The 7868-nt window shown below is 43.2% G+C and overlaps 1 long non-coding RNA gene across 2 annotated transcripts; it reads right to left on the minus strand.

Moving 5' to 3' along the window:
• Window positions 1–1288: 1288 nt before the first annotated feature.
• Window positions 1289–5743, minus strand: LOC118560203. Of its 2 annotated transcripts, XR_004929171.1 has the most exons (4): window positions 4597–5743; window positions 4444–4521; window positions 4245–4349; window positions 1289–1785 (listed from the first exon to the last, which is right to left on the minus strand). It is a non-coding gene; the product is annotated as an uncharacterized LOC118560203 (long non-coding RNA). The 2 variants fall into 2 exon arrangements; XR_004929170.1 differs by having other exon boundaries at window positions 4245–4521.
• Between the last annotated feature and the right edge of the window lie 2125 nt (window positions 5744–7868).

Raw genomic sequence — 7868 nt, forward strand, 5'->3', positions numbered from 1 at the left:
ACACCATCCCTCCCTAGTGCCCCACTCACCACACACAGACTTACAAAAAAAAGTCTGTGTGTGGGTCACCAAAATCCAACTATACGACTGCCTGTGCCCGACCCCCGCCCCCGGACCTGACGCCCCCCGGACCAGGCCCCCCAAAGAGTGGGGGCCAAAACGACCCGTACGGGCCAACCAACCGGAGCCCCCCTCACCCCCTAAATACCAGATAAACCCCCTCACTTCCCCACCTTACCCTAGCCACCCCTTTCTGGGGAGAGCAGAGGCGTCAGCCCCGGACCCGGCAAGCCGCTGGCTACCCACAGCAGCCCCCTGCCAAGACCCCGGACCCGGTGGCTCGCTCCTCCTCCAGGCCCCAGACTCAAGACCCCAATCCTCCCTCATCCCGCCCGCTCAGATGTTGTACTGTTGCATGTTGTTTAAAACTGGGAGCGCTGAAGAGGGTGCACGGCACAGCCCCCCCCCCCCCCCCCCCCCCCTCCGGAAGGAAGCTGGTGCCAGCGCCCCCCCTCCAAGCAACTGCCCAGAACCCTCAATGGCTACCAAGGCAACGCTCACGCAACATAAGCCCCCCCCCCCGCCCCCCCCAGATGTCTTCACCCCCACCCCCACCCCCCCATACCATGGCCTACATTAATTTGCGTTGTGAAAATGTTTGGAGTGGAAGTGTCTCATTAAGATGATCTAAATTGTGAATCGGCAGCAGGTAGAAATTATTTAGGGCTTAACTCAAAACACAAAACTCCTTCCAAGCCAGCAGCTTTGACACCATAGTGCTCTTCAAACAACAAACTCTTGTGATGCCGCCACTTACTGGCAGAAAGGTGAACCATCCATCCATCCATCCATCCATCCATCCATCCATCCATCCATCCATCCATCCATTTTTTGACACGCTTAAAAAAAAGCAGTCAAAATTATGGCAAAATACCTGCAGCTGTGGTTGTCAGGAATGTACCGTTAAAAAAAAGGGCCATCTGTATAAGACAAAATGGTCCATTGTTTTGGTAACGTTAAATCTTACAGTTGAAAAAAAAATTTTCATAGTGAATCATTGTAGAAAAAATAAATACTATAAACCCTTGAAATGTCCTGTGAAAAAAATAGCCCTTTCCATAGATTTTTACATTTATCTGCTATAAAACAACAGGTACATTACAGTTCTTTTTACAGTAATTTCTTGTTATTTTACAATGTAGAATATACATTATTATGGTAAAAAACTTTTAAAACAACTGAAATGTGGTAAACCTTTTCATAGGATGTGTCAATAAAAAACACGATAAAATTGTAAAACATTTTTATTTCTACCAGTTAAATTTCACGGTATATTCCTGGCAACCACAGCTGCCGATATTTTAACCGCTAAAAATACAGTACAGTACATGTGGAACATACGTTTTTATGGTGTAAGTTTTACATTGGCAACTTAAAGATGCACAAATTTAATTAAGGTACTGATTATCACTGAAAATCAATGAGACAATTGTAAATAACATTTGGGTAAGAAGACAGTACAGATTATATTGTCTGCATGATCACAAATCACTATAAACCTTGACAATGTAGCATATGACTAGTAATGGTTGAACAAAAACTTGAAAAAAAAAGTCACTTGCCCCTCACTGAACAGGAGTAATAAGTCACTGAGTCTGGACTTGCTTGAAGATGGCCCTCAGACAGATCAGGTTCTAAATGTACATGGCATCAAAGAGAGAAGTTCTGCTGGAGAAGTCAAATTGCTGTCCATCGAGTTTTCACCTTGGACCGAGAGGATCCGCCCTGCAGAAGAAAGAAAATAGACAGTTACCAACGTTTGATCAATGCTGTGCATGCAAAAAATGAACAAAGACACAAAACACTATGTTAAAATAAGCTTTCATACAGTATTTCTTAATAGTTATGGTCGCAGTTCTTAAATTTAGTCACAAAAAGTGGTGAGATAGACCCAAAATTAACTCAAAATGCAAAAATGCTAAGTTTCTCAAACAGGGTATCAAGTCTAATTTTTAATGGAACTTTATTATATCAAGTTTATGACTCCAAAAAAAGTTTCTAAAAGATGTAGTTCATCACATTAAATCTATACTTTATACCTTTTATGGGCACAAACATCAAAAACTGAATTTGACTTGCTAAAACGGAATCTGGATTTACATAATTTGAAATGAAATTCTATGGCTTGAAAAGTTATTTAACAAAACTGTATTTTTGGTTTTGAAATTTAATTTCATTGCTTTGAATAGTTTTACTAATGTAATTTCAGTTCCATTTAATTTCTATTCCTGTGTCATGCATCTGGGTGCTTTGAAAAGCTGCTAATCAAAAAGAATCCCTTTTTTATGTGGAACATCAGCTTAAATTATTTATTGTCGTTTTGAGTTTAAGCATTGAAGCATTTCAGAGCATGCTGAATATAATTAACAATTTCAAATTATGTTACATAACACTGCTTCAGCCCAAAGTGTCATTTGAGAAGTTTAACCCAATGTTACATGTAGGTTTTCATGGACCCTGATGTGCGACATAAATTTTTTTTAACTGAACGTCATAGAGCTGAAATGAAATACGTTCTTAGACTGCAGGTGTCCTGCTGGTTCCTAAAGTCTCTATAAGTAGAATAGGAGGCAGATGTTTTAGTTACCAAGCTCCTTTCCTGTGGAATCAGCTCCCAGTTTTAGTCTATGAGGCAGACATGTTAAGGATTTGTTTTGGGTTTAACAAAGATTTTTTATGATTATATGGGATATTAATTTAATATGGGCTGCTATTTTGAGTTGTAATTTTATATAGAAGTTGTAGATGTCTGGTTCGAAGTGGACCATGTTTGAGGACGCTTTATGTAGAAGGGACTATACATCTCATAATGTTTAAGAAGCAGAAGAATAAGTTTTAAGAAAAAAGGTTTGGCTCTAGGTGTTGCTTTGGGGGAAGAGTTTTTTTTTTTCCTCGGCTTCGACTATGTATGCCAACAGACACCCTGTTTACTTTTAAGACCAGACTTAAAACTTTCCTTTTTGGTAAAAGTTATAAGTAGAGTGGCTTAGGTTCTCCTGAGTTAGCTCTGTAGATATGCTGGTGGCAGCAGTAGCTCAGCCAACACTTTCTGTGTTTTCTGTCCTCCAAACCCCCAGTCGATGGCGTCAGATGGCTGCTCAAACTGAGTCTGGTTCTGCTGGAGATTTCTTCCTGTTGAAAGGGAGTTTTTCCTCTCCACTGTCGCTACATGCTTGCTCAGTGGGATGGATTGCAAGTCGGTGGCTCGATGCAATCTACTGGGATCCCTTAGTTGTAAACCTAACTAATTATAGTGATAAACTGTATTAGACTTCATTGTTCTGGAATAACTTGATTAATTGGAATGAATAAAAATGGAATCTGGATCACTGAATTACATTGACTTTGTGTAAAGTGCCCCGAGACAATATGTGTTGTAAAAGGGCACTATATGTTTAAAGTGAATTTAATTAGTCAAACTTAATTTTCAACACAACAAAATGAGATTTCAGTGCAAATGTATTCAGTTTCAGTTTGATGAAATATTTTTTTCAAACCAATGCAATTAATTTTAAATTAGATAAATACATATTTGCTTCCTTTAATGTACGGAACTACTCATCTGGACAAATACCCTGATAGACCTGGATTAATGGTTGCATTTTCTGGCAAACTATTTTGAACAAACCATTGGTTACCTCTTATTGAATCTCTACTTGTGGACTTGACTGAAGTCAAACATACTTAACACTTTTTAGTGATTCTAGTAGATTTGTGCTGATGTATCAGTTCAATCTTGGTATTGGGCAAAACTCAACGTTGGAACATCGGTATCGTAAAGGAAGCACAAAAGTTGGAACGGGACATCCCTAGTTTTTAATAGTATGCACTATTGGAAACTTCATTTAATAGTTTGGGTATGGGCTAAGTGAATAAGCAAGTATCTCATTTAGATGCCAAGCCCTTTACGATGTGATATTTTTGAATTTTTCTCTTTAGGCTGAGGTTTATCCAGACTAATTAGGTTTAGGAAAGTGTTAACTTTTCAACTGTGAAAGATATTGAACTGTTTGTGTCAAAAAGGTAAACACAAATACACCTACCAAAAATATGGTATACCAAAATGTAGCTGTGCGAGACTGAACCACAGTGGCTAAAATGCATGGAATACATTTCACAAATGAAACGACTACAGTCCCTTTGTAAAACATTAAAAGCCAAGCAGCCATAATACTGAAACATACCGAAAAATTTCCTGCCAATGTTTGATTCCGTTTTTAGTAGGTAATCTTCTTGACACTGGTTTGCTTCTCATTCCCTTCCTTCTGATGCTGTTCACAACAGCACAGCTGTAGGGCAAAAAGACAAAAACAATTTTTTGGAAAGTCGTTTGAAAAGATAAGGAAAAAAATTATACCACTTGAAATCTCACCATGTACTTACAATGCTGAAGTCTTTGAGAATTAATTTATTGACGTTGTTTAAACTTGGGGGTTTGAAAATGTCCGGAACACCAACTTTCTGTTCAAAAGAAAAAACAAAATAAGATTCAGCTGGTTGACAAATGTGTAATATATCAGAGATATGTTTACTAACCTTGAAAAGATACGCAGGTCTTAGCTGTGTCATCACCTTAAAACCTTTTTTTTTGCCAAGAAAAAAAAACAACAATGAGAAACTATCTCAGATGTGTTGACCTCACGTGGTTTTGTAGAAGCATCAGAGGCATGGTACCTAAACTGTTTGATGTGTCAATTCAGAGTAGAATAAGTTAACCATTTCTTTTTCTTTATGAAATACTTAAGATAAAGTGCCCCATCGTAAGATAAAACTTCCTCAAAGATATCATGACCAAGACATGGTGGCAAGCCTGGCATACAAACATGGAAGTATTTAAAAGAATTTAATACTGACCCAAACTTTACTCCATCAACGTCTGTTGTATTGTCGATTAGCAGATGGTTCACAGCAGAGTTGTAGTTTTCTCTGGTAATCTCAGATTTGGTAATCAGGCGATACCTGCAGAAGTACTTAGAGGAACTGAACTGAAGAAGTACTTAGAGGAACTGAAGTTTTCAGAGAAGCCACCAATACAGTGAGAACCCAGATTATCTCCAGCAATGCAAAACAATGTTCCTTTTACTTTGTTTCATCTGGTCCAGCAATCCCATTGTCTGATAGTAATTCTGAAAAGACCTTGGCATGGCCAAAATCTCTGAAATCCTTCTCCCTGCAAAGTAAGACGAGGGACATGTGGTCCGTATCTGAACAAACGCGAAGTGGCAAGTTTGCCAAAGATGCATACACAGCTAATATCTTGTGCTTTTTTCTTGCAAAGCCCAAAGGGTTAGCAACCTCAAAGGCATCCTGGTAAAGTATTAGCTTGAGACATGGTGGGTTTTGACTAAAGAAGTCATTAGACCTAAATAACTTAAACCCCTTATGTCACACAGAACATCAGAAGGAGACTCAGAGGGCTCCTCTGATTTCTGTATCAAGTCAGACTTTAACAAAAATTTTAAAGTCTCTCTCAAAGGCACATAATAGGCAAATCTGTCTACCCTGTTCTCATCCCTCCCTAAAAACATTTTCTTTGGCTCCACATATTTGAATGCTTCTTTGAAAGTTTGAGACCTTGAATACACCGTCCTCAATGGCCCTGTATGACAGATGGAAAACAGATCAAAGCTTGTGACAGACTCACACACTTTGCTGATGTCCTCATCTGATAATGAGGTGTCATCTTTTAAAGGTGACGCAAGTTTACTCAAAGTGTACATCTGACCCAACTCATTAATGTTCTGCATTTCCTCCACAATGTTCTGTGTGGTGGAGGCAGTAAAAACTGACCCTGCAATTTTAAGTAGAACAGTGAGACATTTCTCAAAAAAAGATCACAGAATTCTGGGGACATTTCCATATTATTTTCCTCGACTAGAATGAGGAGCAGACTCAGAAATCAGGGGATCATCCTCTGATGCAGTCACTAATGATTGACACTCAGAAGCTCTATATAAATCAATAACTTTACTATCTGAAAATTCTATGTGTTTACGTGACATATGGGAAGTAAAAGATGACTTGACCTTAAAGGTACTTGTGCATCCTTTGACTGGACAAGTAACCACATGTCCTTCCACAAAATGGCTCTTCAGATGAGCCATAAATAAAAGGCAAGTAGACAAAACAATGTCCCAAACATTTTAAAGGCAGCTTTTGCTTATAGTTATCTACATTTACAGTTTTAAGAACTTGTTTTCATTTTTTTTTTTTTTTTTTACAAATTCTGGCGTGGATAAGTCGTTTGGCACAACGACATCTGTCGCCTGTGCTATCCTAGCGCAACAGGTCTTGGTGATATCACAGTAAAATGGGCAAAAGTCTGGGCTACCGAAAGTCCAGAGAATTCTGGGGAACAGGCGAAAGGAAACACCCGGGACATAAGACAGGTGTGCACCAACGCCAGGGGGGAAGAACGGGCGTACCGAAATGCCAGAGGGAAGGACGGGTGTACGGAAACGTCAGAGGCAAGGAGGGGCGTACCGAAACGCCAGAGGGAAGGAACGGGCGTACCGAAACGCCAGAGGGAAGGAATGGGCGCACAACAGCGCCGAAGGGAAGGAACGGGCGCACAACAGCGCCAAAGGGAAGGAACGGGCGTACTTAACGCCAAAGGGAAGGAACGGGCGTACGGAAACATCAGAGGCAAGGACGAGCGTACGGAAATGCCAGAGGGAAGGAACGGGCGTACGGAAACGCCAGAGGGAAGGAACGGGCGTACGGAAACGCCAGAGGGAAGGAACGGGCGTACAGAAACGCCAGAGGGAAGGAACGGGCGTACGGAAACGCCAGAGGGAAGGAATGGGCGTACGGAAACGCCAGAGGGAAGGAACGGGCGTACGGAAACGCCAGAGGGAAGGAACGGGCGTACGGAAACGCCAGAGGGAAGGAACGGGCGCACAACAGCGCCAAAGGGAAGGAACGGGCGCACAACAGCGCCAAAGGGAAGGAACGGGCGTACGGAAACGCCAGAGGGAAGGAACGGGCGCACAACAGAGCCGAAGGGAAGGAACGGGCGCACAACAGCGCCGAAGGGAAGGAACGGGCGCACCAGAGCGCCGAAGGGAAGGAATGGGCGCACCAGAGCGCCAGAGGGAAGGAACAGGCGCACGACAGCGCCAGAGGGAAGGAACAGGCGCACGACAGCGCCAGAGGGAAGGAACGGGCGCACGACAGCGCCAGAGGGAAGGAACGGGCATACTTAACGCCAGAGGGAAGGAACGGGCGTACTTAACGCCAGAGGGAAGGAACGGGCGTACTTAACGCCAGAGGGAAGGAACGGGCGCACGACAGCGCCAGAGGGAAGGAACGGGCGTACTTAACGCCAGAGGGAAGGAACGGGCGTACTTAACGCCAGAGGGAAGGAACGGGCGCGCGACAGCGCCAAAGGGAAGGAACGGACGCACCACAGCGCCAAAGGGCAAGAACGGGTGCATGACAGCGCCAAAGGGCAAGAACAGGCGTACTACAACGCCAAAGGGCAAGAACAGGCGTACGACAACGCCAGAGGGAAGAACAGACGTACTGAAAACACCAGGGCTCAACAACACACGCTGGAGCACGACTGGCGTACAGAAACGCCAGGGGAAACCCGCCAGGACGTGAGGGAAATGCCGGGGCTTGGGGAAGAGAACGCTGGGGCGTGAGGGAAACGCCGGGGCGCGAGGAAAGAGAACGCCGGGGCGTGGGGGGAATGCCGGGGCGCGAGGAAAGAGATCGCCGGGGCGCGAGGGAACCGCCGGGGGACAAGGGAAGCAGGAACATCTAAAACGCCAGGGACCAAGAACGGAGGGTGTCTAAACACGCCG

Source organism: Fundulus heteroclitus, unplaced genomic scaffold (genome assembly GCF_011125445.2).
Source record: "Fundulus heteroclitus isolate FHET01 unplaced genomic scaffold, MU-UCD_Fhet_4.1 scaffold_40, whole genome shotgun sequence".
NCBI lineage: Eukaryota > Metazoa > Chordata > Actinopteri > Cyprinodontiformes > Fundulidae > Fundulus > Fundulus heteroclitus.